Genomic DNA, 21,378 nt, shown 5'->3' on the forward strand with positions numbered 1-21,378 from the left:
GGCAGTAGGTAGCAATGTCAAGTTTGTGTATCACTTTCCTGGTGTCACTGCGTTAGCTCACCTGTGGTCTGCCCACTTGACTCTTAGCAGGACAAAAGATACTCCCTGACTTCCAGCTATGTAATAAGCAACAGCTCCTGGAGCCCTTGTGAAGGGGAAAACAAAACCTCAGCACTGCAGATGAGACTGAAACCTCTGCTAAGTTAAGGGGTAATTCTGCTTTGTCCGAGTTTGCAGGACTGGAAAAAACTCTCTTGTCTCACCATTCCTTCTGCATGGGAAATTTTCTGAGCAGTGTCTCGCAAAACTTGCATTTCAGCATCTCACCAACACTTTGATTTTGGATTTTTTTTTGTTGTCTTCAATCTCTGTTTTAAAATATCTTTGAACATTGAAGATGAATAAGCTGATCTGGGAATGCTGATGATACCCGGCTACCTTGAGTCAGACATAAAACAGTTCTGCTTGTGGTTTATGCCTATCTCTCACTAAAATTTCCTGCCCATTAAGAGAGGCATCAAACACGAAAAGTTTTAAACCATGTAATTTGTGCAGTATAATAATAGGCCAGATTGAATATTCAAGTTAAATCAGAGCACTGCTTTTGGCAGAATTATTCCTATTTACAACAACAAAGACATGACATGTGTGTTTATCATTATTCACAGTCTCTACTGCCTTCACGCTGCTCACCATCCCTCCCACATCTGAAAGAACGCAAACTAAATTGAGATTGATTCTGATTAACTCTAATAAAAAGTTAATCCCTAGGAAGTGTGGTTTAAATGCAGCCTGCACGTCAGTCTTCACTGGGCAGTCACATGCCCTTGTTTACTAAAATCCCAGGAGCACACTGGACTCAAGGCTGAGCTTTTTGCCATTGGTATTGCTGGTGCATGACAAATGAGCCTGGGACTTTCACCTTAATGATCTGGCCAATTTACAAACTCTTCCAGGACAGTTTTTATTGACTGTGTTATTGTTCTTCTATTTTGCCATCAGTTGCTTCATCTAAAAAACAATTTGTTGTTGTTGTTGTTTTTAAGTCCTAAAACTTTCCAGTTAAAATACAATCAAGTTTATTTAGGAAATATGGATGACTGCAATGCAGACATTTACCTTTGTGCTAATCACTACCTCCTCATTTCAACCAGCATGGAGCAATAAAGCCTTTCAGGGTTCTGGTAATCTCATCATAATGCAAATACCTAAAATGAGTCAGACAAGCCCTTCAGGTCCCTGTTTCTCCACAAAGCTTAGACAGAGACTTCATCAAAGATGTTTACAGCCAAATGGGAGTTAGCACAATATCTTTGCCCAGATTCAGCAGCATATATCCATTTTATAAACACAGAGATATATGTATTTCTAATTCAATTAATAAGATTTAATACATTTATACATATTTAATTTTATTAGCAATCAGTAATACAATAGTATTTGATTGTATTACCAATACAATCAGACACAATCACAGATTCACAGAATCGACTAGGTTGGAAGAGACCTCTGGGATCATTGAGTCCAACCTTTGACCTAACACCACTGTGTCAACTAGATCATGGCACTAAGTGCCACAGCTGAATGCAATACATCTGAACCTAACCAATTGAAAACCTTTCCCTCTGTCCCACAGAAAGTTGGGATGGTCATTAATGGCTCTTCCTAGCCTCAAATCTTTTGCTTTTCAGTTGGGTTTTGTAGCTATCTTTTTTACATATTCATCGATTCATTGCCCTGTCCAAGCCAGACTGAACTACCACAGTGCTTACGATGGGCTGGATCAAATGAACTCCTGTTGATATCAGCAAAGAGGAAAAGACTCCTAGTCCCGCTTGCAATGTGTGCTCTGATCTCTTACCTAGCTAGAAAACCTGCATATCCATCACAGTTTTCCTCTGTTAACACACTGGAAAGTTAATTATATTTACCTGTGCTGAGTGGAAACTAACCTGACAGTAAGGTCTGTTTTGCTGCACAATTAACTTAATATGCAAGTGTGAATTTGTTCCATTTAATTAGTGCACGGAGTAACTCACCTGACATCCCCTGTTTTCAGAAAGGGGTTTTCTTACACAGAGGCACAAAAAGCCATCTGTGTAGAACCTAAAAAGATACTTGGTAACTGCATTAGACTATGGGTCTACTCAGCAAAGACTTAACAAAATAAATGTAATTGGTATTTTTATATTAACAGAGTGCAGTTCTAGACTAAAATAGGATGGCAATAAAATGTTGAGGATATTTTAAAGTTTGCTCTCGCCCCTTTCTGCAGATTTCCTCATATTTTTTCTGATAAGGTTTTTGAGGCTTTTAATGGTCTCTGTTGCCACCAGGAGTCACCACTCATCAGTGAGGCTTTAGGGTTTTTTAGCCTTTAGGCTTTGTTCTGTGGAAGAGGTTCAAGAAGAACAGTTACATCTGCTGTTGGGTGCATCTGCTGTTGGGTGCATCTGCTGTTGGGCATGAGCTGCAACCTCCATAAAGACACGGGAAGAAAAACCCCCTTTCCCATAGCATAGCTGAGGTGCAATTCAACTCATCTAATACCAACCTAAAACCACGCAGCCAAAGCTCATGAAACTCCTCAGCAATTATTTGCTTACCAGGACAGCTCAAATTTTTCCTCTGTTACTTAGTCTACCAGCTTGGTTTTAATCTCAATTAATCTGATCACATGGAAGTCAAGCTCTAGCCTGAAAGACCTACCTAAGCGCCTTGCATTAGTTGGTGGGCACTTCCAAAGGAAGCACTCGTTACACTTTAAAGAGAGTAGCCAGGGCAAGTGGAGTCAGGAAGTGCCTATCTCTTCCTCAAGGTTATACGGGGAATGTGGAAAACTAGTTTAGAGGAGATGGCTAACTCTTAGATAGCTGGAGATGGATGGATGCACTCCCACCAGCTAAGCAACAGGGGCAGATAGCACCCCGTAAGGATTTAAGAACAATTGCATTTTCCTAGTAACAAGCATGTGGTTGTCAAGGATCCTTCTGGGTTCCTGTGTAGGGTAGAGCTTAATATAGGGACACACTGCCCACCACCTTGAGTCGGTGTGGGAAAGGAAGCCTTTCCCTTGCTGTCAAGAGAGATGATGAGGCAGGCAAGCCTCAAACAGAGGATCTGCCCCCTGCTTTCTCACAGCTCTCTGATCTCACATATTTATGTTGTGAACTCTCTATAGCATGGACCATCTCTTGCTATATACAGGAGCGCCCTGTTTGCTGCAGGGAGATCCCTTTCCTAGTACAGACCTCAAAACAGTCCGGTGGTTCAAATGATTAAAAGTGATGATGATGATGATGGTGGTGATGATGATGATCACAGAATCACAGAATGGTTGGGGCTGGAAGGGACCTCTGGAGATCATCTAGTCCAACCCCCTGCCAAAGCACGTTGCACAGGCTCGTGTCCAGGCAGGTTTTGAATATCTCCAGAGAAGGAGACACCACAACCTCCCTGGGCAGCCTGTTCCAGTGCTCTGTCACCCTCAAAGTAATGAAGTTTTTCCTCATATTTAGATGGAACTTCCCATATTGATGACAATAGATAACACAATACACTGAAAAAGCTTTGGGAGACAAGTGCTTGGAAGGTGGGCTACTACTGTGACAAGGCTGTGTCCATTTAGGTTTTATCCAGATTTCCTACACACGTGCTCAAGATCCTCATTTCAGATTTTGCCACCTAAAACAGACAAATGAGCCTGGAACACCAATGATGATTAGTGCCAACAAATCTGTAGTATAAAAGTCATCAGGATCTCAGAGCTGGACTGACCTGTGGGGAAGATACTAGTACTGCTCACAGGGCAGGAATGAAGCACCAGACCAAGCGGATGCTTTTACTTTCCAATAGTGCTCTGGGAACAGAGGTGCCCTTCAGAGTGTAGAGGAGCTTTGTTATGGAACACTGTTGTCTTAGAAAATATTACTGACTTGTTTGATGGGGATACTAGGGAGGTCAGACCAGCTACAGACTAAGTTCATTTATAACATTTTATTAAGGGTTTTTATTTTCATATGGCTTTTGACCTCAAGTCTAAAGGAAACGTCAATCCACACTGTAATGCGAGGTCCAGTGAATGCAGACACATCAGACTTTTCCATATCAGTTGCAAGACCTTTAGAAGTACACACAGACTAGCAGCGCTCTCACTAGCGCAGAGTGTGTTAAAGATAAGCAACAGATTGGTTGCTTGTCAGCAACAGTGGAGAGAAAATTTTAACAGCAACATTTTTCTTTCATCTGCCCAGGGGTGGGAGATGAAGCATGAGCGTGCAGACACCTGAAGGAGGGGGAACCGGGAGAAGGGCACAGACTGGCATCACAAGGTGGGATTTTTCAGCTTTGCTGTGTGAGCTCAGAGAAACGAGTATCCCGTTTCGGTCCTCCCAGTTCTCTTTGATGGTCTTGCTTGTTTAGATAACTCCCTCCTTCTGCAGGAAGCTTTTGGGGCAGTGACCTACAGCCTTCCATTGCTGCCAGGCCTTCCTCTCACTATCGCAATATCAATAACCTTGCTGGAAATGGATTTGGTCAGTCCCTGAAAGGAAATCAGATTCTACCAAAAGTCTCTGTCTTTCACCCAAATGCTTTTATATCCCTGTAGCTTTCCCCTGGAAGGTGCTTCTGTGCCCCATGACCTGACCTTGCAGCATTCAGCTGTTCTTCAGATGTAAAACCAAACCCCACATTGCTACACACCTGCAGAATAAGTAGAGAGCAGGGCTGTATCCTGTATGGAAAACAAGTTAGCTGGGTTTCTTGGGTACTTTTTAAAAGGTTGCTTTGTATTGAGCAACATCCTGAAGTCCCAGAGCATTATCCTCTGATCTACAAGCTGTCAACTGATCTGCTTGCTGGTCTCAGAAAATAAAGAGACCATGCGTCTGGAGTCACAGACATTCTCCTGCAGGGAGCTGGATGACTAGTTTCAAGACAGCCATGTAATTAGCAGGCCATCTACCATCATCACACTAAAATCAGAGGATGCTTAAGAGGAGACAGTTTTCATCCCAGATCTTCAATGCACTTGACAGTAACTATTTTTTAATGAGGCAACAAGGCCCCGGGCATTCACATTTCAGAGAGGTAAACCATCTCAGACAACATGAGTTCCTAAAATATTTTAGCAGCTCCTAAAGACAGAGCAGGGTCCTAGCTCCAAATACTGTGCTTGTTTTCCTGGCTAGTATTACAGCTTGGGAAACTAAACAAGCAGGTAGCAATGTACGGAAGGAAAGTAGGGGCTCTCCCCAGGGATCCTGCACAAGTTTTTGGCTGCCAACCAGTCTCACTGAAGCTGTCCCTTCTTCAGGCTGAACAAGGCTAACTCCCTCAGCCTCTCCCCATATGTCATGTGCTCCAGCCCCAACTATCTTAGTGACCTCTGATAAGCTTGTTTAAGTTTTTCAACATATTTCTTGTACTGGGGGGTCCCAAAAGTGAATGCAGTATACTAGATGTGACCTAAAAACCACACCTCTCCCAGGGGGGTTTGCTCAGCAGACATCTGACACACTAAAGCCAAACGAGAGAGAACAAGAATGACCTCTTCTAGAAGGGCAAAAGTCCACTGAAACCCTGAACACGTGTAGGTATGACAGAAGACACCTTGCAAATGCTTTTCTGGTCTTAAGCTGAGAGACCTCACCACTAATGTTAAGGTGGTCACAGGTGCAGTGCTGTGGTGTGAAACCTGCCTTGCTGGAGTTAACAGCTTCTGGTGGGCCTGGAGGCTCCTGGTCCTACCCACAGGCAGAGGCAATTGACTGCATGAATCCTCCATGGAGAACAGCTGGTGAAGATGGCTCAGGAATGTCTTGAGCTGGGAAAATGGTAAACATCCCACTGGGACATGAAAACATCTTGCAGGCATGTGAGGTGATCCTTGCACATGCTACTGTGCTGGTGAAAGGAACCAGCCTTTGCACTACAATTCAGGATGCATGAAGACCAAGAAGAGCAAAGACTCCTGCCTGGCAAAAAGGACAATCTGTGACTGACCTTAATCTGGTGATTATGTGGAGTTCGTGAACAGAGGCAGTATACATGAACCCAAGGTCTTTTTGCCAAAGCGTGAGTGTCATGCTAGACTGTTGCTTTGCAGAGGCTGTTTGGGTATCGTGGTTGGTCTCTGGGATGTCACCGGAGACACTTCTGTCTGAAAGCAGTGCTAACACTACTGGAACTATGTCCTGAGCAAGTCAGAATATCTTTTTCTCTGGTAAATGAACCATCTAATGAATTGAAGCTTAGATCATCTTGCTCTTGCTCAATTTAATTTGAAATAATAGTACATTGTTCCCATGTACTACATCATCAGAGAACTGATCTCTGCAGGCTCAGTTGCACCAGGACCAGGGCACCTGACTGACAGGACCGATGGCCAAGACATGAGGCCAAGGTCACCAGATGATTGTTGTTGGCAGAGAACTGTTTCCATCTGACCTCAGAACCTTGCAGTAAATTTAAAATAACTTATCATGTTCTAAGCCTTCTTTAACAAAGAGCTGGTTTAATTGGTAAGCATCCCAAATAGATGGTTGCTTACACGGTCACATCTGTTTCTATTTGTGTGCATGCATAGGGGTGCATATGTAGACTTTTCCTGTATTTTTCAATACTCCTGCAACTCAATGTTTGCCTTACATAAGGCTTGCCTCATTTGCAGATGTCTGCTGAAATTCTTTAGGAGCAGCATTTTTTTTTAAATTTAACTGAAGATGATAAGACTTTATCACTTCCAAACTTAATAGGCCTCTGGAAAATGATTACATGGTCATTAAAGTAAATTCTTGAGCTAGTAGATTTCATGTAAGGAGAAAAGCCACAACAGAAAAATTGGATTATGGGTCCACAGAAAAGGCAAGTCACCTTTCCTTATGTAAAAGATTGTTCTCATCCCTAATTTTTCATGCTTTCCAATCCACTGCAGGGCTACACTTTGACTGCTTGATTCAAAAACTTGCATCTCTGGTACAGAACAAGACCCAGGTAAGGACAGGATTAAGAGTCTAGCTGTACATGGAAACTCAGTTCACTTCTGCAAAGCGCTGTTTTATGGCTTTTTCCTTCCAGTGTGAGAAAGGACTTTGCTTTGCTTTTCAAAGACACAGAGAAAGCTGTTTCTGAGCAGCCCTTCCTCTGTCCTGAGTGTCTGTAAAAAACATACAGCTTGTACAAGTGTGAATCAAGACTGATGGTCATTTAATTGTTCTCCCTTTCTCCCACCCCTGCTCAGCCTTTATACCTTTCTCTCCTTGCTTTGCCTTCCTCTTCTCCTACTCCTCCTTCACCCAACTCCACCTCCCTCCCTGCAACCTTTATGGCAGAGGTTGTCCATATTGGAGCCCCATTTGGCCCCTCAGCTATCAAGACTTCAATTTTAACTCTGTATTTCATGAATAATGGATATTTGCTCACACAGTGCATTTGCCATTATGCTCACTGCTTTTCTTCCCTTTCTGCTCTTCCTCACTGGCAGCCATGCCCCCACAGCGGCTGCCTGCTGCATCGAGGCCACCGTGCCACCTTGAATAGAGATTTCATCCCTTATAGCCAGCCTTGGACTGCTCACCCAATTTTAAACACTTTGCTATTTTAGCCCATCCTGTCAGTCCATCTCAATGTTCAACTCACAAATAACAAGAGCTTCAATGTGAAGGTTTCTCTGAGTACCCGCCATTTACAGTAGGGACACATGGGTTGCTGGCAATGTCCCAGTATGGGACATAATTCCAGTGTGGAATAGCAAGTGCCAATGGACTGGTCTCACGTGGCTTACCTCAGTTCACAAGTCTTCTGGAAATAGTTATAAGGCAATAGGTAAGAGCAACAAACTTAACACTCGCTCCCAGACCTGTGCAGTGTCATCCATTTGTTATCCAGCCTCCCCGATTATGTCTTCCCAGCTGAAGACAAAGCACTAGAACAGAACCGATGCTTTATGAAGCTGACCTAGTCACAGACCAGCAAGCTGGTGAAATCTGCAACAGGGTAAAGAAAATGAATGAACTCAATGTGCAGCTCTATCCAAACCCCAGCTTAAAGGGCCTCAAGAGATCACATTAGGATGGTAATTTAAATAAGATTTATGGCCTTCAGCTCTGTTCCTGGAGCACCGAGGGTTGTGAAGGCTAGTCAGCATGCTCAAAACCACTGTTAGTACCTCTGAGCTTCCTCTGTGTGGTCTGGCATAAAAGCAGAATGGGGGATGAGTGACTGGCAGCAGAGAGATAGTTTATCAAATGATGATAATGCCAACCAGGGGAAGGATCAAAGGAAAATGCACATCATTTATGCTGGTCCTTCATTCCTTGCTAGCAAAGAGGTATCTAGTGGGACCACAAACCCTCTGGGACAGGGACTGTGGCCTAAATCTGCAAATACACAGATATACCAAATTCTCACTGGCATTTCTTTGAGCACTAGGGGCCTAAATACCTTTGCTATAAATCCAAGCACCTAAAAAAGTTTCCTACATTTAATCTCATAAATATGCCTTTGTATATTATTTATGCATATACACGTGTATGCACCTTTGCAATTTTACCTCTGGTGAAAAGACGTGCCTCTGCCTGGAGATCCCAAAGGAGACATTCCCTGGCAGGGCAACTCAATTTTCTATACTGTTAAATTGTTACCACAGTCCTGGCACACTTTTGGCCCCCAGGCCAGCAAGCACTGTCCCATCCACAGCCATGGATCAGGGCCTTGCGGAGGTGCCCCAGGTGTTTGACACCAAGCCAACCATGCTGGTGCTGGGGTGGGCTGCCTTGAAGCACGGCACGGGCAGGGGCAGGGGAAGGTTTGGGGGGTGTTGCAAGTAGAGGTGAAGCACCCAGGTCCCAACTCCAGATCTCATGCTTGAACCACTCAATAGTATTTCTCCTCGTGATTTACCTAGAGAAACCAGGCTGGGTTGTTCTGTTCACCAGACTGGTTTCTGGATGTCTTTGGGCAGCTGAAAGACAATGCATTGCTTGAATCAACTGTATTAGTTCAAGGAGATTGTGTCTCTTCACAAACCTATACAGCCCCCACATAAATGACCTATCTGACCTTTGTATCACCACTTCACCCCAACTTTCATCCTCTGATTTCCTATTTGGCCTTACTGAGATCTCACTCCCTCATTCTCCTGCTACCACATGCTGGCCTGGGGGGACAAGCCCTGAATTAACACTGAGAATGTGAAGCAGGGCCACACGACAGCTATTACTGCAAGAACTGCTCTAGGCCAGAGCCCAGGTAAGTGAGCAAGTGGTTTTGAAACCTTCATCTGTTTTTTTTATGCCTTGTGTCACTCAGGACTCAAGACTGAAATGTGCAGAGCGAGCAGACCAGCAACACTGAAGCCAGAGGAACATCACTCTTGCTCCTGCCCATCTTTTCTCCCTAGTCCATTTTAGAGGTGTTATAATATAATGACCTCATCTAATGTAGCTCCCTGCTAAGCTGATATTCCCACTATGCTAGATATTTTGTAAATCCATTTAAGAGCTCCCCTGCTCCAAAAAGCTCATAGAAATTAACTGGCTGCTCAATATTTATACACCTACAATCCTACAGAAAAAGGCAGAATTAGCAACAATTTGGGTCTCCACTTGACTGCAGTGCTCCCACCCAGACAACAGTGCTGCCACACAGCATGGAAAATGACTCCTCTCCCATTCAAGTGATGTCCAGGCACCCTTTGACTTCAACAGCGCAGACGGAGTAAAAACACAGACTGACAAGATATTCTCAGGTTGTTGAGTCTCCCGTCTGTGTGGTGGGACAGGATTGTGCCTGCAGCTCTTCCCTAACACACACCAGTAATACCCTCCCTGGGAAATACTCCTTCCTGCTGCCAGACTTCTTCCTCTCTGTCGCCAGACTCCGTCACTATATATAACTCCTACTGTTAGGAGTCACTATATATAACTATATACCTCCACAGTTGTCTGTGAAGTTTAGAGGAAGCAGAGTGAAAATCAATCAACAGGAGCATTTTAACTGAATGCAAAAATACCTTTCAAAAAATAATTTTTGAGGCTGTGGGGGGGTGGGGAGAGCAATTTGTTTATATAATATGTTATTTTCAGATTGGCAGATGATTAATAATAATCAAAGCAGACTGCAAAAGCAATCATTTCAAAGATAGACTAGCTTTCTAGCTTGGTAAAAAAAATCTCTTCAGGTTTTGCACTCAAGGCAATCCCACATTTTTTACAAAAGGGAAAGCAGGAGAATCAACAAAGCTCAGTGGTCAGCTGAGAAGTGAAGAAACAGGGGCCATCAGGGCAGTAGAGAGGCACAAGCTGCTGCAGTCTTGGTCATCTTGCAGGTACACATACACACACAGAGCAAGATCCTGGGGACACTATCTCCATAGCCATCTCAGGAGAGAAGGCAGGATGGAGATTCATGAATGCAGCTGCATTCACATCCATACCTCTGCTTGTAATAATGGCAGAAGACTGGCAAAGTGCTTTGCAAAATCTTCCCATTCATTCTGCAGCAAAAACTGAGCTACCGAGCAACCTTTGCTGCAAAGATCTCTCTGTGTATGGCTTTGTATTGAAAAGTCAGTTTATTCATTTGGGGCAGATGGCTGGTTTGGGGCTTTTCTTTAACTGAGTGATGGAGTAAAAACAAGTCCTTTGCAATAAACAACACATGGTGTGGCAATAAAGCCAGCCTGAGTTTCATTTCCTGTTAAAGCTCTGACCATTTTCTCTCCTTCCACTGCAAAGAACTTGCAAGATCTGTCTCCCTATGGCTAATTTTAATTCCCTGATAATGTGATTGCAGTATAAAAAGTGGAATGGTGCTGAAAAATATGTGCATAGGATTTGATGTGTGTCTCAGATTAGGGGAAAAGTGTACTGCAGCTTTCTATCGCTTGTCTGAGATGACGTGTGTTTACCCACCTCTACACACCATTTTCCATATTTTATGGGCTGGGCGCTTACAGCTCCCATCAGATTAGTGAGAGTTATTGGTGTCCTTCACACTTGAAGTAAGTCAGCTTATTAAAGGAAACTCATTCCATTACACAGAGACTTTATAGCAGCACAGGGCACCCATCAGCTCCTTTTCCAGGGACCTTTTCCAGTAAAGTGACCCAAAGCACAGAGGAAGGTTTACATACAGGGAGCTAGACTCTGCACTCAGGTACAGGCAGCAGTTTGTGGTGCAGCTCAGATCATACAGATGACCTTTCTGAGATGAATCTCTTACTTAAAAGGAAGTTTTCTAGGTAAGATACCAAGAAGGCAGCATCTTGAAACCTCCCCTGAAATATTTGCCTTAATTTCTCTGAAGTCATGGACGTTGCCTGAAGCTCCTGTTCTACATAAAGCAACAAGAAGATTTTCAATAAAGAGCTCGCTGTACTGCTAAACAAACCCTAATCTGACCCGCCATCTTCAGTCTCCCTTGGTTCTGCTGAATCTGCAAGGTGCCTTAGTTTTCTGAGATATAAGAGGAATGAATGGACAAAAACTCACTATAACTTTTTTTGCAAGTATATCAAAATCTTGACAAAACATTTCCAAAGAGGCATCTTGCAAAATTCATGCTTTCTTACTGCCTTTTCCCATGTGTTCCCCTGATAGAGACAAGAGACAGAGGCGTTAAAGGAAAACCTTGAATGCTGTCCTCTGTCATCTTGTTGCCTTTGATTTCTGAGCATAACAGAAGTCCAATCCATAGCAGCTCAGCTGACTGATCTCTTCATACCGCATCTTTTCAGTGAAATCTGGATGAAACAGCCTTGAACTGTGAAGGTCCCAGTTCTCAGTCAATGCATTGAACAAACGTTAGGGCCGGCCTAACGACCAGCCTGCATCAGGCAGCACCTGCTGCCCTGTCTGCCTGGCACTGGCTTTGTCACTGCCAGGGAGGATGGGATTGCTGCACTGATTGCTAACATGTGGCACCGTGCTGCAGAGGAGCCACCACTTTCCTTGCGATTCCTTCCTAATCCGATATTGACACCGGGACTGGGCCTAGAAACACCAGCCGAAACACTAAGAGCTTTTCTCACTGAAGTGTCCATTTAGACATCGAAGAGATCCAAAATCCTCCATCTTCTGCCACCCACCAACTACCACCAACATCTGTGAGCCACACGCCAGACAGACACTGCCCAGTACATTTACGTTTACAAGTGCACACAAGAGTACCTTTAGGAAATATATTAAAAAAAAATATTATCTGCACAAGGTCCAGTTGGTGCTAGGTGAAAGCCTGAGCTGTCAGATACTGGTGACTAGTATCAGCAAATATCTACCTGGTGCCTGAGAGAAGGCAGCCACCCTGTGCAAGATCTGCCCCATGCCCTCTCCAGTTTTATGCCTACAAGAAGGTCCCATCACTTGCACAGCTTTCCCCAACATGGAGTCCACCTCCAGCAGCATGGTCTATGGGTTGGGGTTATTTCATTTGCCTGTAAGCAGCAAGTACCTATTAAATATAATACTGAGACTGACTCATCTCCCAGCAAAAGTCTGGAATTATCCTGCTACAGTGCTGGATCACAGGGAACCAACACCTTTAGTCAGCTTGACCTAGAAGATGGTGATGTTTCCTCCATGGAGAGAGGGAAATTGATGATATAACTACAGATGGAAGAGAATTGCAGGAGGAAAACAGTAAGAAAGGCACAGGAACTTACAAGCAAAGATATTATTTACTAAGCCAAGAAAAAACAACCTTTCCTTTAATTTACAAGTGGTTTCAGGGGTGCCATAAGCAGAGACTGAGCCATATTAGGCAAAATTAGTTTTGCAAACAAGCTCATAATAAATGCATTTATTTTTGACCTGCTGTTCACCGGTATTAAGATACAAGGACTGTTTAATATCTTTATTTGTTTAATGTTTCCTGCTTATTGAAACTTGCCCCTCAACAGCAGTTTAGGAGCACTGAAGGAAGCGCTGGGGGCTGCGTATGAACCCCGCTGCCTGCCTGGAACACCATTCTGGTGGTAGTTTAATATGGTTCGGCTGTGGTGTGGATAGATCACTGCTTTTACTGGAGAAATGCTGAGCTATTTCAATTACAGGACTTCATTGAGCACACACTCGGGGGAGCATGGTGACTGTCTGGAAAGTCAAAGTAATTTTATGGCTTCTTCACCTCACCACAAGCTGCTCTGGGCTGTGCCTACCATCAGTTGACCACTCCTCAGGAGATATGTAGTCAGAAAGAAAATCCTACGTGCAACTGAACCGCAGTTTTGTACTAAGCCATGTTGATTTTGGTGACATTTTGACATGAAAATCTTCAGATCAGCTCTCATCAGGTTTAGATGTGTAGGTTTAGACAGACAGTTGACAGGCTTCTTGTATAACTGTTTAGCTTTTCAATTCCCAGATGACTGTGAAATATATAGTATATGTTAGTACTATTTCACACCACTTAGGTACGGACTGTGCTGTACCAGTCCTGCATGCTGTCCTGCCAGAGGCTGTGGCAGAGGAAGGCTGCCTGCCTGTTTGGGCTGGGAGCTGTGGTCCATGCACTGTCGATGCTTGAGCAAGCCCCCCTGTACCCAGAGGAGTGTGGGGCGCACTCCGGGCTTGGGCTTGCCCGCGCCAAACTGGGACTGAAGCAAAGGGATATATTTAACCCTTATGATGTTGGTGAATGCGGTGTTCAACCCACAGGAGGAACAGAGTGCCTCACCAGGGCCAAGTACAGAGGGACGATCATTTCCCTAGTCCTGTTTGCCACACTACTCCTGATACAAGCCAGGATGCTGTTGGCCTTCTTGGCCACCTGGGCACACTGCTGGCTCATATTCAGCTGACTGTCGACCAACACCTCCAGGTCTTTTTCCGCCAGGCAACTTTTCAGCCACTCTTCTCCAAGCCTGTAGCGTTGTATGGGGCTGTTGTGACTCAAGTGCAGGACCCAACACTTGCTAACTTCCAGTTGACTGGGACCTCCCCAGTTAGCCAGGACTGCTGATAAATGATGGAAAGTGGCTTGGTGAGCACTTCCGCCAGCTCTCTCAGTACCCTTGGGTGGATCCCATCCGGCCCCATAGACTTGTGTGTGTCTAAGTGGCGTAGTAGGTCACTAACCATTTCCTCATGGATTATGGGGGCTTCTTTCTGCTCCTCATCCCTGTCTTCCAGCTCAGGGGGCTGGGTACCTGGAGGACAACTGGTCTTACCATTAAAGACTGAGGCAAAGAAGGCATTAAGCATCTCAGCCTTTTCCTCGTTCTTTGTCACTGTGTTTCCCCCCGCATCCAATAAAGGATGGAGATTCTCCTTGGCCCTCCTTTTGTTGCTAATGTATTTATAGAAACAGTTTTTATTGTCTTTTACAGCAGTAGCCAGATTAAGTTCTAGTTGGGCTTTGGCCCTTCTGATTTTCTCCCTGCATAGCCTAACAACATCCTTGTAGTCCTCCTGAGTGGCCTGCCTCTTCTTCCAAAGGTTATAAATTCTCCTTTTTCTCCCTGAGTTCCAGCCAAAGCTCTCTGTTCAGCCAGGCTGGTCTTCTTCCCTGCCAGCTTGTCTTTTGGCACATGGGTACAGCCTGCTCTTGCGCCTTTAGGATTTTCTTCCTGAAGAGCGTCCATCCTTCCTGACCCCTTTGCCCTTCAGGACTGCCTCCCAAGGGACTCTGTCAACCAGGCTCCTAAACAGGCCAAAGTCTGCCCTCTGGAAGTCCAAGGTAGAGGTTCTGCTGACCCTCATCCTTACTTCTCCAAGAATCAAAAACTCTATGATTTTGTGATTGCTATGCCCAAGATGGCCTCCAACTGTCACATCACCCACGAGTCCTTCTCTGTTCGTAAACAAGAGGTCCAGCAGGGCACCTTCCCTAGTTGGCTCACTCACCAGCTGTGTCAGGAAGTTATCTTCCACACACTCCAAGAATCTCCTACACTGTTTCCTCTCCACTGTATTGTATTTCCAGCAGACATCCAGTAAGTTGAAGTCCCCCACGAGAACAAGGGCTACCAATTGTGAGACTTCTCGCAGCTGCTTCGTGAGCCTATTCATCCTGGTTGGGTGGTCTGTTACAGAGTCCCACCATAATATCTGCCTTGTTGGCCTTCCCAATTCTTACCCATAAGCACTCAACCCTATCATTACCATCATCAAGCTCTAGACAGTCAAAACACTCCCTAACATACAGGGCTACCCCACTGCCTCTCCTTCCTTGCCTATCCCTTCTGAAGAGTTTATAGCCATCCATTGCAGCACTCCAGTTGCGAGAGTCATCCCACCACGTTTCCGTGACAGCAACTATGTTATAGTTTTCCTGCTGCACAATGGCTTCCAGCTCCTCCTGTTTGTTGCCCATGCTGTGTGCATTGGTGTAGATGCACTTCAGTTGGGCTATTGATCCTGCCACCTTTGTGGGGGGAGAAGCCCTAGGTCCTATATGACCATTCTCAAGCACTTCTGTGGTTTCTAGCACATTAATAACCCTTGCGTCTTTGCTGCTGCATGGCTCTCCATCCCCTACCTCCACTGAGATGGCAGACTGAAGGACCTCACTAGCACACTGTCCCTCAAACACTGGCGTGCCACCCCCAGGCTTATCTCTAGCGAGCCTGGTTTTATCCCTTTCCCCCTTCAATACTAGTTTAAAGCTCTTTCAATGAGCCCTGCTAACTCCTGCATGAAGATCCTTTTCTGTCTTTGAGACAGGTGTACCCCACCTGTTGCCAGCAGCTCTGGTGTCATGTAGACCAACCCATGATCAAAAAAACCCAAAATTGTGCTGGTGACACCAGTCTCAGAGCCAGGTATTGATCTGGCTCTTCCTGTTTCTTTCCTCATCATTCCCTGCAACTGGAAGGATAGAGACCACTACCTGTGTTCTTGATCCCTTAACTAATTGTCCCAAGGCCCTGAAGTCTCTCTTGATTGCCCTCTGACTTCTCATAGCTACTTCGTAGCCTGGAGAAGAGGAGGCTCAGGGGTGACCTTATTGCAGTCTACAACTACCTGAAGGGAGGTTGTAGTTAAGAGGGAGTTGGCCTCTTCTCCCAGGCAACTAGCGATAGGACAAGAGGACACAGCCTCAAGCTTCGCCAGGGGAGGTTCAGGTTGGACATTAGGAAGAATTTCTTTTCAGAAAGGGTTATTAGACATTGGAATGGGCTGCCCAGGGAGGTGGTGGAGTCACCATCTCTGGATGTGTTTAAGAAAAGACTGGACATGGCACTTAGTGCCATGGTCTAGTTGACAGGGTGGTGTCAGGGCAACGGTTGGACTCGATGATCCCTGAGGTCTCTTCCAACCTGATTGATTCTGTGTGATTTGTTGCTGCATACCTGAAAGATCAATAATGGATAATAATCTGAGGGCTGTACCATGGTAGGAAGTTTTCTCTTCACATCTTTAACCCAGGCCCCAGGAAGGCAGCAGACTTCCCTAAGAAGTGGGTCCAGTCAGCATACTGGGTCTTCTGTTGCCCTCAGGAGAGAGTCTCCTATGACAAAGACCCATCTTTTTTCTTTATGGAAGCAGTTTTGATGCAGAGCATAAGCTGACTTAACCTCGGTGACACCTTTGAGCTAGATGAACCATAGTCCTTGTTATTGTTTGGTTTCACTTGTGGAGCCTCATAGCTATTATGCAATGGCACCAGGGAAGGTGAGGTAATCACAGAGGAGACACACCTGCTGTGCCAGGCAGGAACTTGTTGCCATTGCCCCCTATCCCTTAAGTCACCATGTTCAACCAGGTGGAGAGAAGATAGGGAATTATCTGTATTGTGCATCCTGTCTGCCTGTTGGGCCTGTCCCAGGGACATGGTAGCCCCAGGCATTGTACATTGTATGAAGGCTACGCTGGATCACTAAAATAACCATTTAATTTAGGGTTCAGATGAGCAAATCTGAGGGGCCATGCTGTAATGCAGCATAGGCTTGTGAAAGGAAGGGTTAGGCATTTTCCTAAAAAGATTACAGATCTATACACTATATAGATATTCTTGGACCCTCCTGGACACTTGACTGTTATGTGGTATGTTGATTCATCAGCATGCATGAGAGAGCTGTAGGCACTAGATGAAGCATGACATGCATTAAAGGCTGGCTCATGGATGGGTCTCCAAGAGCAAATCAGGCTGACATCTGTTGGGTGTCAGAGAACTAAAGTTATGTCTGTTAGAAATATTCCTCAGCGTGTCGTAAACTTTAGTCTGGAGGCTGAGATTTGCAGAGGTGACATGCTCCATCAGAAAGTGCTCCTTGATATTTCTGAGGCAGCAGGAAGGAGCAGAGCGCAGCCACCTGTCTTAATTCTCATCGTTGTAATTGCCTCAACATTGCCAAAGAAATCCAGCGCTTTGAACATACACTGCATCAAAAGATTTGTGATGAGTTTTTGACTGACACAATTATTAACATAAAGAATGAGAGATGTCAGAAGAGCAAAAATGTACATGCCAGTCAGAAAAGATATTCTGATTAATAAGAAAAAGCAGTTTGGAGCATGATATCAATATTTCGATTTGCAAAAGCCCCAAAGGAATGTCATTAAACTGACATGAAATGTCTTAAAACAGCAACATTTTTAACTTAACAGTGATTTGTACTCTGTCTTTTACTAATGGAAAATAAGAAGTTTCCCAAGATCGACAAGGTACACATACATAGCCCACCTCAGCAAATGATCTATTACTCAATGAAATCATTGTGCCTGTTTCTCTTGTAGCTAAATATTCGGGGAAAAAACAAACCATTCCAGGCAGTATTTTAAAATACATGTTTCAAGATTGCTAATGCCCTTTCTGAATAAGTTATTGGCACTGAACTTTGCAACTTTCTGTCTTTGCTAACTATTGAATGACCCATCCAGGAACCCAGAGTGAGATGGAAGGGCAAGTCTTCAAGATACAACTTTCATCTCAGTTTATCAAACACATATTGGTCTCCCTGCAGTATCAAGCCCAGGTGCTCATGCCCTGCATATGGCAGAAAGGGGCCACCACAGGGCTCCAGCCGCTCCCACAGCACCCAGCCCACCAGCCAGGCTGGATGGAGGGCTGGGGCTGCCTCAGTCACTTGCCAGCATCCACACCAATGCGTTTCTCAAGTGTTTATTTTCTGATGACCCAGTGTCCCAGGAAATGTTGATGTCTGCACTGATTGCTGAGGATGCTTCTTCCCACTCCTGTGGGTCTTCCAGCAGAGCTTTGTACCAATGCCCATCCCCTCTGAGCCAGGTCTTAGGTACCTCCAGTACTTGATGCCTGTAGCCGTCTCAGTGCAGTATGGAGATGGCTTTGGACCTGCAGCTACAGCTCAGGCTGTCTGTGTCTCCATGGCTGCTGGTTATCAGTAATGGAAGATGGGTTCTTCACGTCCACATGGGGACAACGCAGTGCTCAGAGACTGTGTCAGCAGGGACAGAAATGTCTCAGAAATAGAGAGGTCTTCCCCCAACTCTGCTCTTCCAGGTAGCCACTGAACCACAACCCTTTGAGGTGGTTTATTTTGCACACCTTTTTCTTACACCATCTTACTTATCCAACAAGACAAAACCCACAAAAATGGCACTCACCTGAATGACAGCATAGCCTAGGGCACCACTTCAGACTCATTTCACTGAGTTGCATGCATAGAATCATAGAATCATTTACATTGGAAAAGACCCTTAGGATCATCAAGTCCAACCGTAAACCTAACACTACCAAGTCAATCACTAAACAATATCCCTAAGCACCACATCTACATGTCTTTTAAATACCTACAGGGGTGGTGTCTCAACCACTTCCTGGGCAGCCTGTTCCAATGCTTGACAATCCACACAAGACTCATTTCACTTAGCTTTATATCTCTCATTCTTAGCTGGTTAGCATAGGCTGTCTGTATGGTCAATGAAGGGAAACAGGCCCCTTTATCCAAACAATTTATTCTAAATATGTTTCATTCTAAATATTTCTAAATATAGCTTCAGTCTAAAACCATAGAGTGAAATGAATGAAATTCTGAAAGTGACAGTTTTCCTCCACGGACTGTAAAGTGGGTCTAGACAACTCGCTCAGATACATATGTACAGTTGGTGAGATGGATCCCAGCAATGGGGTCTAAACACAACACACATAAAATTACAGGCAGCACATCAGCACGACATGCACCAGCCAGCTCTGAAGCAAGCCAACATCAGTCATGGCAGCCATGCTGCTCTGCACAGAGAAACACCATCCCCTTCACCTCCAGCATATGGGAAGAGGGTGCAGGAGGGTCCCACCACAGTGTGGGCAGTCCTTTGGCAGGACTGTGTGCTGTGTCCACTTCAGCAAGTGGTTAATGTTCCTGCACACCACCACAGCGTGTACTCACAAGTGGGGACACAACCTGGACAGTCTTCACAACACGGATTTTAATAAGGGCCTGCAAACATCTACTGCTATCTGAGCTCCCAAATCAGGCTCCCTCAGTAAACCTTCCTTTAACGCTTGTTCAATGACATCGAACATGATGTTATCCCTAACCAAATCATTCCTGGTGTTTCCTTGCTCCCAGTTTCCTGCTTTTTTGACTCAGTTTGGTGTTACGCTCACCCTCCTACACAGTGAGGAGAGAAGAATTGATGCCAGGTTACTCGGGAACAGCAGAACTTCCTAAACTTTTTCAATGGTGCGTCCAAAGGGATAATAAAATGCTTCCTGTGATAATACTTTACAAATAACCATATCCTCTTCTGCCTTTGTATACACTAAAAGCTGACTTTTATGCTGCCTGTTTTTTAGCATGCTCCTGATAAGTTCATAGGCATGCAACAGCTCCTCCTAGTTCTTCAAGACTCAGGGAAATTAACCCACAAGGAAAGCAATAAAAGCAACTTGCAAGCCTTTTCCTTGTATTTTTTTTCTAGTTGAACAGATTTTCTTGCACAGTCCCTGGGGATGAGATTCCTTTAACTACAGTATATATAGCAATTAGTTTCCCTGGGCTTTTTTTATAGTCTATGGAGAGAACAAGGCACTTCAGGTGATGCTAAAGCAGAGATCTAACGGAGGGCAACCAGTCACAGTGTAAGAACCGCATGAGCCTCTCCACAGCCTATGGAGGGAGCTGGGAGCCACCATCTCACGTGCAGCCATCTGAAGACATGAGATGGGCCCCCCCTTTGGGTTTTGGACAACGCCCGTGCCATGCTACCAGTGGTTGTTTCTGGCACTCTGCCTGGCCCAGTGTCTTCTCCCTGTTAGCAATCCAGAGTGAGGTTCATGGCTGAACCCAATCCCAGGAGCTGCAAGCAGACATCAGCTTAACAAACACCTCTGCCTGGCAAACCCTGAGCCCAGCTCAGCACGTGCACCTGCTCTTGGGTGGCAACACTTCATTATTTTGCAAACACCACACTACATTGCATACTCATATGGCAAATACCCATATTGCATGCCCCACTACATTTGGCAGTTGTGGCTTTCGCTCTCTCTCCCTCGTGATCCCCAGGCTTGTCCCCAGAGAGCTCATTTCCCCATCCATTACTGAGAGGAAAGGCTGAAAAGTCTGATGCCTAAGTATGTCAGTTTGGGACTCAGAAATCATTTCTCTTGACAGGTTTTTGTGTCATTCTGCAGACAAGAATTTCTTTTTGCATGTCAGACTGCTGGCTGCATCTGCAGTGAGACAGTGGCCCTGATCCAGCCAGGACACTCGAGCTCTGCAGGGCCATGTTGTCTACCATGGGTGAAGTGCAGTCAGGTGAGGACAACGCAGGTTGAGCTGAGCCTGTTCTTTGGGGTAACTTCTTACCCTTGCATTCTGACACCATTTCCCCTTGAACCTAGCGGTGGCCTTGCAAACTCTCTACCAGGTAAACCTGTGGACAGCTAATGAATTTTGGCTTCAGCCTGGCTCCAGCCTATGCCTGAACAGCAGCACCAAAACAAACCACCTACCTCCTACCCATGCCACGACCATCACTACTCTGACCAATCTCAGAGACAACAGACTAGTCTCACCATGTTGTCACTATTAGTTATAAATATTTATCTATCGTTAGCACTCAGAAACACAAAAAACAGTGAATGCCCCTTGTGCTGGGGGCTGTACAAGCTTAGGACAGACAAGACGTTTGGTGTCTTAATAAGGAATGCCCCCTAAAATAAAATCCACAATCCATCCAACCTATTTATTTTTTAACAAAGAACACAGGCTTTTGACTTTTACTACTCAGTATTTGAACCAAGCATGATCTGAACAAGAAAGTCTCCATCTCTGCTTACCAAAGATATTCCCAAAACACAGAATGAAGTTCTCCTTTAAGAATGAATGTTCTTTATTAATACCTTGCCATTAGCAAAGGAATTTCTGGATCATAATTGGTTTTACTTAAAATTTTCTATATCGTGCAGGAAAATGTTGTTGTAATTGCTTATTGCTTCCCTTAGCATTTA

Source organism: Nyctibius grandis, chromosome 3, assembly GCF_013368605.1.
Source record: "Nyctibius grandis isolate bNycGra1 chromosome 3, bNycGra1.pri, whole genome shotgun sequence".
In the NCBI taxonomy this organism is placed as follows: domain Eukaryota; kingdom Metazoa; phylum Chordata; class Aves; order Nyctibiiformes; family Nyctibiidae; genus Nyctibius; species Nyctibius grandis.